Source organism: Anopheles gambiae, chromosome 3 (genome assembly GCF_943734735.2).
Source record: "Anopheles gambiae chromosome 3, idAnoGambNW_F1_1, whole genome shotgun sequence".
Lineage (NCBI taxonomy): Eukaryota > Metazoa > Arthropoda > Insecta > Diptera > Culicidae > Anopheles > Anopheles gambiae.
This window is the reverse complement of record NC_064602.1, coordinates 3,421,318-3,433,232: the sequence shown is the minus strand read 5'-3', so window position 1 is coordinate 3,433,232 and position 11,915 is coordinate 3,421,318.

Here is an 11,915-nt window from a genome sequence, read left to right as displayed (position 1 = left end):
TTTTTTATTGCGCTCCGCACACTGTCAACCCCTTTCCGTATCCTTTCGGCCATTATTCCTCTACCTATCGGGTTAATCCTTTTTACGGCCCACAAAAGATTGCTCCCTCATCCTCTCGCCGCACACACGCAGAATTCGTAGTATGCCCGCTTCGTACCCGCCCGGTGGGTTGTTGATTTTATTGGCAAAATATTGTAAATAGCAAACAATAAAGCTGTTTGCATTTGCAATAATGATAAATCCTTTCCCCACTCCTTTCGATGTGCCGGGCGACCGGGCGATAGAAAAGGGTAAAACACCGGCAAACGGGGTACAGCAACCGGGCGGGGAAAATTATTTCACCTTTTTCCCATTGTTGCCCGGTACACTTCAATGCATGCCGAAGGGCACCATTTTAAAAACGTTTTCAGTGGGGAAACGGGTTGAAGCGGCAAAGGAAAAACAAGGACCCGCCGGCCTGAACAATAAATGAACCGGTTCTGTGTGAGTTTGCCAAATTATTGCCAAAACGTATTGCTAAAATTGTACGAGCTTGCTTGTATTGCAGCCAGATAGTGAGAGGAAGGATTTCCAATAAATGGTGGCAAAAAAAGGATAGTAGATATTCGCAAAACTACATTACTGATATATGACTACAGAGAGCGTTTGGAGAATTGGCAAAGGGGTTTGATGGACATGATGGGTATAAAAATGAAAAATAAAACTCGCTAAAAACACAACATCGTTGGGTATATGATCGCCATGAAAAACCATGCCCCGTGTAAGGCTGGGCAGCATCAAAAATATGCAAACCGTAAATTGCCTTTACTTTACTACCAGCGTTCCTACCCTGAAGACTAATAAAATCTGGCTGATGTTTGAATCGTTCTGGAAAAGCCATCACATTTTTGGTAAAATAAAACAAACAATCGTTTTCCCGAACATACAAGTAAGATGTCTGGCACTGTTCATAACTTTCAATTAAACAATGTGGCCCACTACTCAATAGCGGATTTTTACTACGACGCAACTCCTCTATCGCTCATCTAGCCGTAGTTTGACTCAACCGTCCTCCTATCGCTTTATTTGTATACTTCAGAAGCAGTGTCCCTAAGATCGAGAAGCAAATTTCGGTTAGTTCAGCAACCGTCCAAACAATGACTTCTTTCACGCATTCCCAGACCAATGAAATAATGATTTGACGGTTAGATGTAATGAATTATGATTGAAAAGTTGAAGATGACGCCATACTGAAGCACACAGAAAGGCTCCGTTTTCTAATAGTACTGCATCGTTGACAGGCATGTGCCAGATTTGACGAAATCATCAAAATAGTCTTATTTCAATCATTCTAAACCCTGGAGGATAAATGTTGTCCCATAGCACTTGTCCTCGCCAGACCTCCAAACTACACCGTGTCTGGAACGCAACGCCATAAATTATGGGTTTTAATACATCAACAAACCACTTGTTGCCGTACTTGCGCAATATATAACTCAAAGTGCGCACAGAAGAGGCTGTAATTACTCACAGAAGAAAAGAAAAAAGAAATGCACAAAGCGGAAGCAAAATAACAAATATCTTTCTTTGGTTTCATCGCTCAACATTTCGATAGCTTCTTAGCTTCTAGCGCCCTTTTAGATGTACACACAAAACCTGTGTGTTTCAATTTTTCTTATCCCGCGCTTTCTTTTCGCTGCTTGAAAACGACAACTCGTTCTTCACACGCCGTACAGCAAAAGACTCTTCAGCCGAGAACCTGATAGATAGGCAGGACGCCAGCGATTTTGTCCTTCGTCCTTTATCTTATCCCAATTCTGTCTTCTCCTTAGAACAAGACTCTTCGTCCAATTCGTCTTTCACACTTTCAAAGTGGCTTTGGTGACTTTTTCATACACTGTCTCCAGTCCCGATGGTGCAGGAAGGCAACCTCCTCGCTGGTTCTACCATTTATCAACATCAGATGGATCCTTCTGGGAAATACCGACTAACCTAATTATTCTCACATTTTTACATGTCGTCATCCTATTTTCAACCATCAAGCTTGTTCGATTTTCTCCAAAAAACTGTATGTAAATAAAAACAAAACTGACATAGAAATGAATCACGGCAGGAAAAGACTGATCAACAAGTGGAGTGTTATTAACCGTGCATAATTAGAGGTGCCAAAAGGAATGCCTAATGAAGCATATTATTTTGTAAACATTCATATAATGCGTTTAATTTGGTTGCTTCTGTGAAATTTAAAATGCTAAAGAAAAATTAAATGAGTTTCAAATAATTTTCATTCATTCCTAACAAATATTGTTGTACATCAATCTTGAGGGAATGTTCATTGCCCTCAAGAAATGTCTCCCTAGCATGACCCGGTAAGTCACTTGTAAAGCAAACAGCCAATCACGCAACCGTTACCCAACCCGTTGGTGGTATGATTTATTGTACAGTTGCATGTGCAATGTCACTAAATATTCCACTCCACGTCATGTTGTTGGTCAGTGCACATGTGCGCACGCGAAAGCCCCAGGAACCACATCGTCGACGTCCGCGGGGCCTGCTGGGAGGGTGGAAGGGTACGTACGGAATTGTCAAAATATTTGCACAAATCCCTAATTTCCATGGTGTTCCACGAGGTCTGCAAACAGATTAAAACCTCTCCATACGCTCGATGCGGATAGGCGGCGGCAGTCGATAATGATAATCGGCACGCGATTTCGTGCCGCTTCTATCGGCAACCGGCACTTGGTAGCCCCTGACCGAGTGAAAAGCGCCCAGCGTCGACCGTTGGGCAGCAGTCGACGAGGGACCGAACAGGCCTGTCCTGGGATACACGTTGCCACTGAACGCGAAAGCTACATCTCGTGCTATTGCTGCTGGTGCTGGTTGTTGCAGCTTGCCCCTTAACCAACGATCTCTGCCCGCTGTGATTGAATTAATGTTCGATTTAATAAGCCAACGCACGGCATGCGACGTCACGACCATGGGGCTGTAGCAAAGACCCGGTGCATCGTCGGCGGCTGCGGCGTCGGGCGTGCTTTCCACACTGCGCCACACGATTTTCGATTTCGGCGATCGAATTCAATCAAATATGTTGGACCATGTTTAACATCGGTTCCCACCACTTTACCGCCACGCCAATGCCTTCGTTTCCTAATGGACGATCACAAAACGTTCAAATCAGATCTGATGGGACGGCGCTACTTTTTTTCTTTTCTGGTCAACGATTTTGCAAGCGCCAAGAAGCGCTGTAAGATGCGCGATAATGGAACACATGTTACTACCGCCGTCGGACTACACAGTGGCCAATTTGTTAATGCAATCCGTCCCATTCTACTCTGCGGCGCTCTTTGTAGCAGCATGTACTCGGGCAGCAGCTACTCGACACGCGCGACTTGTGTGTGAAGTGTCTACACAAAAGGAAAAATAAAACATTCAATTTTACAACTCCCCAGTACACAACACTGCACTACCTTTCGAGATGGTAATGAGGAACGATATTTGGCTGTTTCATTGCTGCCGGAACTAATTAATGAATAATTACTCGTGCTGCTACATCGTATCGATACCGGATGGCTACTGGAATCGCTGATGATTCCTGGGAATTGTGATGCAATGATAGGAAGGACTCAATTGATTGCTTCTTTAGGCATGCGTGACTTCTGTTATTTTTATATATTTTAATTATGAGCGAATCACAATTGTACATGACATGAATTTCTTCCGTTTCTTCCCGTCTAATTCGTAGTAAATAGTACATTTTCTAGAAAATCCAACCAAGAAGAATGTAATTTAACAATGGCAGAGCTCCCGTTACGGAAGAATGCTTACTCAAAGATTGCCCTCCCAGTTTGCATCCTTTGCGAGAAATGTCTGCCACGCGCATGTTTCTAAAAAATCAATATGGCAGCTATTTTATGTTCCACCCACACAGCAATGTTTACGATCCCAAAAAAAAGGAAGACGATAACATCTCGTACGCAGAAGCACCAGCACCAGCATCCAAAGTAGCTAACCGTGGCATTCTTCGTTGCTATGCTGCGCTCACAGAAACAATACTCACCGTTGCTAGTAGGAATGAATCTTTTGACTCATGGGGAAATAAAAAATAATTGCTCATCTACCGTTAAGCACGGAGAATAAAACGTGGCGATACACGTTCCGCGAAAATCAATCGATCATTTCCGTAGCAGGATCGAACCGTTGTCGTCCAAGCCAGAACTGTATCTTCCTTTCTATCGCCCTCACACCAAGCGACAGCCTCATCCACAGCACACACGGATCGTAAACTTTTATTAATGTCAATATAAACAGCAACGAACCTTTCTCGACCGACTTCTTCTCGAGCCGTGCCGTCGCAGGGCATGTCGACACACATAGTGATCGGGTGCGAGCATCATGGTCTTTTGCCTTTATGCCAACAAACAGAGCCGGGGTATTCCAAGGGTATTTCGACTCCGAGTTCATGAATCGTCGTTCACAATGCCAATGCTTCTTTGCTCGCTTTGCAAAACCCATCCAAAATTAGCCTACATCTTCGACGTTCCCGGATCATACGCTGGAAAGGTTCTCGAAGGCCCAAGAAAGAAAGTCGTAATGATATAAACAATTTTACGAGCCCGATGGCAAACGTCTTTTTTTACGATACCAGTAAAGATGCTGACGAACGGGCCCAGAACCCGGTTCCCTAGCCCCCGTTCTTCTCCAACGACTGGGTCCCGACTGGGCCAAGGCCGAGACGACCGTCGAGAATGATTATTACCATTCCGCCGGGCGGCACTCCTCGGCTCTGCTAGCATTTACTCCATGCTTTAGGTCCTGTCGTACTCTGTTCTGTCCTTTGCTACGCGACGCTTTAGAGCTGCAGTCATTATAGGTCGCTTTGAGAGGATGCAAAATAGAAATTAAAAGCCCGGTAGGTGGCAGGCAGCAGCACAATGCCATTTTACGGGACATGGTCACACGTCCTCCGTGTCATGGACGAGGCCCAACAGTGTTTGGGATACTCCGGACGCACCCAAACATTCACTCTATCTCTCTCTTTATCTCTCTCTCTCTATCTCTCTCAGTGATCCTAGCAATTAAAGCCCAAAAGGTGGAAAGAATTAAGCAGGTTCATTAAATCACAGGTGGAACTCATTCTTGTCGCAAAGCACTCTCGCACAGCTTCAGGTTTATCTTCCTAGTCTACCTTCGCGACGGGAACAGGGCGATGGGAGAATGGCGATACTTTCTTCCAGCCCGGTGGGACGATTAGTGATGTGGGATTTTTGGGTCGATTAGTGGACGGTTTACCTAGAGATCCTCGAGATGAGCCCCCCGGGAGAACATTGTATGTTCCTTTTGGTACACGAAATGGTTCTGATGGATCTGTCCGTGTTGTCTTTGTGTCGCGGTTTACCGAAAGTACCGAATCGGAGATGAGGTGAAGGTGACAACGATCCTAATTTTGGCAAACAAACGGACGGACTCTACGTGCTGAGGGTATTATTACTTTTCCTAACAACTCTTAGTTTTAGTAATAATGAGCATTATTTGCAAAAACACATAAACAACTGGTTCATTGTACATTAGCTAAAGGAAGACGTTTTTGCACCTCTCTTTCTCCGACTCTACCGCTTCAAATATGAGTACCCTCCTATCTGATCCAATGACAACAGCCTTGTCAACCGTAAGCCGATAGGTACACACAGGAAGCAAACCGTTTGAGCAAACAGTTCTGACAGCTACGATTCTGTAATATTTACTCTAGACGTAGCGGTTTCGTTAGCTTTGAGCTTACCGGCGTGTGCGTGCTTGTCACGCCCGGTGTTGGCCCTCCCCGCTGCCCACAGTCGGCATCGATGCACAGAGCATGTCAAGAGCTCCCCCAGTTCGTTTGGCGTTTGGAGCTACAGCAAAGCAAAATAAATTGGGTGCACGGTGCCTCACAAACGGGTGAACACAGTAATCGATAAGCCGATCGTGTTCGTTCAGCTTCTTCGCAAAGCGCTGGAAACCAATCAAACCCACCCAATTGCCCCCAATATGTTTACCGATGGACTAAAGCCGCCCGAAGCTCATAAATTCCATTCGCGCCCTTATCGAGCCGACGATTGGTGTTGGTGGCAAGCGGGATCGATTAGACACCACGGATCGGAACGCCGTAATCGTCGATTCACGATCTACTAAAACCCCCGTCCGACTGTGCTCCATAAATCCTAAAGACGAATTGCAACCCATTCGCCTTGGCCTAGGGGCGCGGGCTGTTTCGTTCTTGCTAGACCACCCTTTTTTTGATGTTCCGCAGCGCCCCGACGAGTAGCGTTTGCTCGAGACACTCGAGAAAGTCGCTGACAGGGCCTGTGTGGAGCTGTGAATACGGTAGCCCTCTGACAAATATTCCCCCAGTCCCAGGAAATCTACCGAGCCCCCAACCGACGCCGCTCGCGTGAGATCGAACATGGCCTCCAGTTGATAGCTTCGCGCGCTTCGGTACTTCAATTTATTTGATTTCCATTATCAAGCACCTTGTTGCGTCGAGAGGGTGAGGTGTACTGACCCTTTTCACCCCTTTTCCCGCCCGTCGTTACTGAAACGATGACCATCGATCAATCCGAAACCGAGATAGGGTGCTGTGCTGTGTGCGGGATCGCAACAAGAAGAAGCTTAATTTAAGAAGGTACAAGTAGCGAGCCACATGTCCGGCTACCGTTGCCGTACCGACCGTGATAACAGAGTTGTTGCAACATGTTGGCGGAAGTTAGTTGCTCTTCTGCTGAAGGGCTGATGTTACACCAGCTACAAGTAATCCCTATCAGAACGAGACTCGCCAAGAGCATAAACGTGACGCGATTCCTCATTCGATAAGCGCAGGCGACCGCAAGACGATCCAGCGTAGATCGCATTAGTATCGCATGCATTTGTCATCTCGTTCACAGATGACCGACTACTGTCCGATGTAGTGCGAAATCCTCGCACAATCTTATCAGCTCACGAGCAAAACAAATACTATTAGTCGGTAGCACATCTAAACGCATCACTTACTGGTCCCATAAGTGGAATTATGCAATGAGCTGTTGTAAGATAAGGGTGGAAAAAGGTGTCCTCGTTTACACGCAGCTTAGGGTTTGAAGTTGTGTATTAATCACCGGTAAGTTTGTTTTTTCCCGAAATGATCATTTCATTTAAATATTCCAAATTAAGTTCCAATTAACGTAAAACTCATTCCAGAAATTCAGGTTCCATCGAGATCTCATTTAAAATTATAACCACATTCAGCAGGGCCTGTGCGCACGTCTTCCCTTGCCGTAGACAGCCTTCAGAGTGAAACCAGAAGTGTGCCGTTTGAGTTTGATTTAAGGCTTCATCGCGAAAGATTTATTTCATTCATACGACCCATCCAAACTTTTATCCACCGATGGGATGATGACGATGGGGTAAAACTGGGGAAGAAAGGCATCACTAACGTTTGTTTGTTACGTCTTTTTTTTCAAAACTTCTCCAGTCCGGTACGAAAACTCAGCCAACCGTGCTGACCCGGGTGATGAATGGGCATTCCGATCGGATCGGAAAAGATCGATGTGAGGTCCGAACGGCACCGTCTAAAGTGCACCAACCAGGACGCAAGCGTCACCGCAGGTGAAGAACCACAACGAAGCCCACGAGAACAGGGTCGGGTCTGGTGGGTTTGCCAAACGGTCCCCTTTTTTCGCTCCCAACACACCAGCCCTTATCCCGCGCCCTCAAAACACACAAACACACCCGAACCGGGCGAAATATGTTCGTGCGCGCGCGGGATAATCAATATATCAATCAATCAACTAAGCCCTCCCTAAATGGGGCTGATTTATGTCAGGTATCGGACCTCGATCGCGTGTTGTGCCCGAAAAAAAGAGAACCTACACGATTTGTTTTTTCATCCCCCCTTTTCCCGCTTCATTCTTCGATTGACAATCGATCGCGGAAAGATCGCGAAAACGGCCACGGACGAAGTTGCGGAGGGTGATGGTGTCCGATGGGGATTTAGATAAATTCAATTACTAAACCATAATCGATTGATCAACGCGCCATGTCGTCAAGCGTCGTTGAATGGGGCTCGTTGTAAAACCACTCGATCTTTATGACGAGGGCGACGAGGGATTCGGAAAAGGATCCGATGAAACCGATTGACGAGCGCGAAACAAGACAGATCCGTGGGTCTGGAGACGTCGTCAACCTCCCAGCATAATCTCTCTTCGCTCCCATCCTGCCAACCCTCCTGCCCGGGGATCCACAGGATTAGGGCAACACACACACACACCAGTCAATGAGATCATCCCCCGCCGGGTTGTTGATCGTGTTGAGGTTTAGGCATGGTGTTGAACGAACTCGTATTCCACTTCCATTCATAAAACTCTCTTCTACCTCTTCATTCAAGCGGCCACAGCTTTTGTGTTGCCAGCTACTTCGGGGCCCCAAGACAAGCCTCCCGCGGGATCGCAGGCCTACATGCTGTTGCTAATTCGAATGAGAATGGAAATTTATGTCCCTATCGGATGGATGACGGCTGTTGAAAGCACCCTCTCCCTATGCCCAACGCTTCCCCTCCTCTCGCCCGGTATGTAGCTTGATATGCCTTCAATCGGAACCGGGTCCGAAGACAAAGCCTGCTCTACCCCATCTACCAACCGTCAACGACGAGTGTGGCATTAGTGTGAGAAAATTGAAAAACGAAATCTATCCGCTTGTTAGTGCGCCTCTTATCCGCGTGCGAGTGTGTGTTAAATAGAAGATTTTTTTTTAATTCCATGTCCGACCGATGTTTTCCTCCGCTCGAAAGACTCTCAATCTATAGATTTGGATGATCCAATCCACCGATCTGGCCCCGTACGCCCACTGGATCCGCCTGAAATGCGGGACGTCCGCTCATCGGTGCCAAAGAAGATGAAGGATTTATATCCCGAATCGAAGGATTTATCGTTCATTCATGCACGTTCGTCTGCGTCTAATGAACGAAAATATTTTATTACCACGTTTAATGTCAAACGCTTCGATGGACCAATAGCCCCTGAGAGCCCCTCTGATCAAGGTGACCCCAGTTCTTCAGAGTGACACGTACGTCCCTGAGCCGAGTGGCCCGGAGGTTATGGTTTAACCATTTCCTATTTGCTTACCACCCACGCGCGCACGTTATTTCCATGCCATGCCAACGACACTCCAGCCAAACTTTCCGAGGACGTCGATTAAGCTCGACACGTCAGAGTTCGAAATGGCCCCTGGCGTGCGACCAAAGGACATGTTCCCCAGCGCGCTCTAAGTGCCTAGCGTACGATCAGGCCCCGAGCAGAGCATCGGACTCGTCCTCGTCCTTGAGCGTTCGACTAATCCATCAAAATATTAAGCGCACTTACTCTTTTCCACCTCGAAGGTGAGGACATACACACAATCTCTTGCTCACAAGGACGCGCTGAACCGATATTCAGTGGATGATATCCAGAGCTCTGTAAGCTTGGGAAGAGTAAGCACTCACAAAACGTGCTGAAAATGTGTGTGCTCTTATGTTCCACCTACAAAGCGCATCGACACTATGTGCATTTGTTTATGTACATGCGTGTGCTTGTGTGTGTGCTACACACCTCTGTGTGAAAGTAGAAATAGTCAGAAGCGAAAGGCCACAATACGCACGACACACCAATGGTATGCAGATTGTTTTATGTTTTGATGATTATGATGTTTTCGTATTTCCACCCCAAAGCGTGCAATCGAAGCGGTGGTGCGTACGACGGCCGCACGAAGGCTCGAAGTTTACGAGATGGCAATTTAGGCATCATCGGGGACGAACGGCCTCTCCCTCACGTACTCCGTGCCGGCGAAGACACGTTCAGGATTAGGTGCTTTCGTTCGTCGAAGCAATTAGCTTTAATTACACAAATTTTCTCTGGTCGTGTGACCTATGGCCTTGGTTTAACTATTGTAGGTTTTAGTGAGGCTGCTCTTTTGAGATTGAGCCGATGGTTCGATTGTGGGATTATTAAATCGCTCGGCACATACCAGTAAAGCCCTCCAGCATTCGGTTCCAATCATCCGATATTCTATAGAACGACACAAATGTACGGAGCACGCCATCGGTATCGTAAACTACCTTTCAAAAAACTACCGAATACATCCAGGAAACATGTGGAAGCTATTGCAATGGAATAAATTCTAACTAATGGTAGCTGTATTCGAGAAGCCATTGCATATAAATTGAGTAACAACGCATCAATCGTAAGAAAAATCAAAGATCATGGCAATATGATTTAGTTTTTATCTCACGTATTCTCTCCAAGGAGACATTCACACTTGACTGCTTAATCCTACTGTCCCAAAAAAAATGACCCTAAATTGCTAATGGTTGCTTTGCGCTGCTTTAGAACGTTTTCACATGAGCCGCTTAACACTGTTCGACCACCAATGTGGACACCGCTTGGTAAGGTTAACCACATTTGCATTACGCAAACGTTATGCTCCGGATTTTCCAGGAACTCCAGAACGAACACACAGCCTCCCGAAACGATCCACACCGACCGGCAGAGCTCGACAAATTAAGACTTTTATTGTGTGCCGCGGCGGTTCCGCCGCAGACCTACAGCGTAGCTTTTCTTCAACCGTCAGCCTCCGGGAGTGGTGCGATGATGCAAATGTGATGTCCCAGGTTGAAGAAGGTGTCGACAGAACCTAATAAAACAAGCGACCTAACGGGCAACGGCGCACGGGCAAGCAAACACCCAAATCCAGACCGATGTCGGTGGTAAGTATCATGTTTGGTGTGGCGAGAATTTATGTCCGTTTTAGATTCGTTTTTGTTTTGCGCCGGCTCCGGTACAGAAGAAGAAAGAAAGGATTTAATTTTACGACTACATTAAATTAAAATGTTTCCCTTACCGGTTCTTTACCGGGCTGTTCGGGTCATTTGTATGGGTGACCTCTTCCCAGATCCCAGTCCAAAACGGCCGTTATGCGCCGCCCAACTTTAAGTGTCGTTTAGCAGATCTGGTATCTCTATCAACTTTCAGCCAGACAGATTCCGCAGATTCCCCAAAGAGTGTATCCTCACAAAGTTTGACACATTAGCAACATATCTGCTGCATATCCGTGTCCAATGTCACACACACAAAAAATGATCATCACTGGACAAGGTCACAAAACAGTTTGACTAACTTCCAGGATACGCATGGCCTCGAACGAGCAGACTCAACCACCTCGGGCGGTTGAATGTCAGTTATGTGTGTGTGGTCTTGACCTTCCTGCTAACGAGCCAGTAGAAGCGCGATCCGAATAATTACTGAAACATTGATAGAGATACCAAACAAACGCTCCCCAGGCCCGTAACACGAACGATCAATTTCGTTCCTAATTTTGGAAAATCACTTTCAAATCACTCTTCCCAACAATGACCCTGGTTGTCTGGTTGCCAGGGGTAACATAGAGGACGAGCCTCATTTCACGGCGCGTCACTACTGGACAGTGCTGCGGAGGCTGCGGGCAGCTCAGCAGTAAGCAACACACCGTGACGCCATTGTTGTGACAGCTCGCCTATCGCAAACCAGAGGACTGACCCCTGATAAGGTCCCTGATATCCTGCATGGCGTTGCTAACCAAACCTGGTGGTCGTCGCACTGTTGCTCTCCCTGCTGCTTACAGCATCCCGCTGCTCCGTTTTGTTGCACTCCCGTTCCCCAGACCCAGACTCTTTCTTCTGCATTCTTTCTGCATTCGGTAAGGATATTTGTTGGCGTTTTTTAAGATAATTTCGTAGAATCATAGCGGGAGCTCTCATACTGGTAGCGTTTGTGACGTGTTTTTAGACTACTTATGGGCACCCGGGACGGTGCGTGCCGAGAAGCAGAATACACCCACCCAGGGACTACGCCTGTGGTCTCCGAAAGGTTCAGGAATAGTGAAACTTTTGGTTTACCTCAGGTTGATCGTCAGTGGTTTGC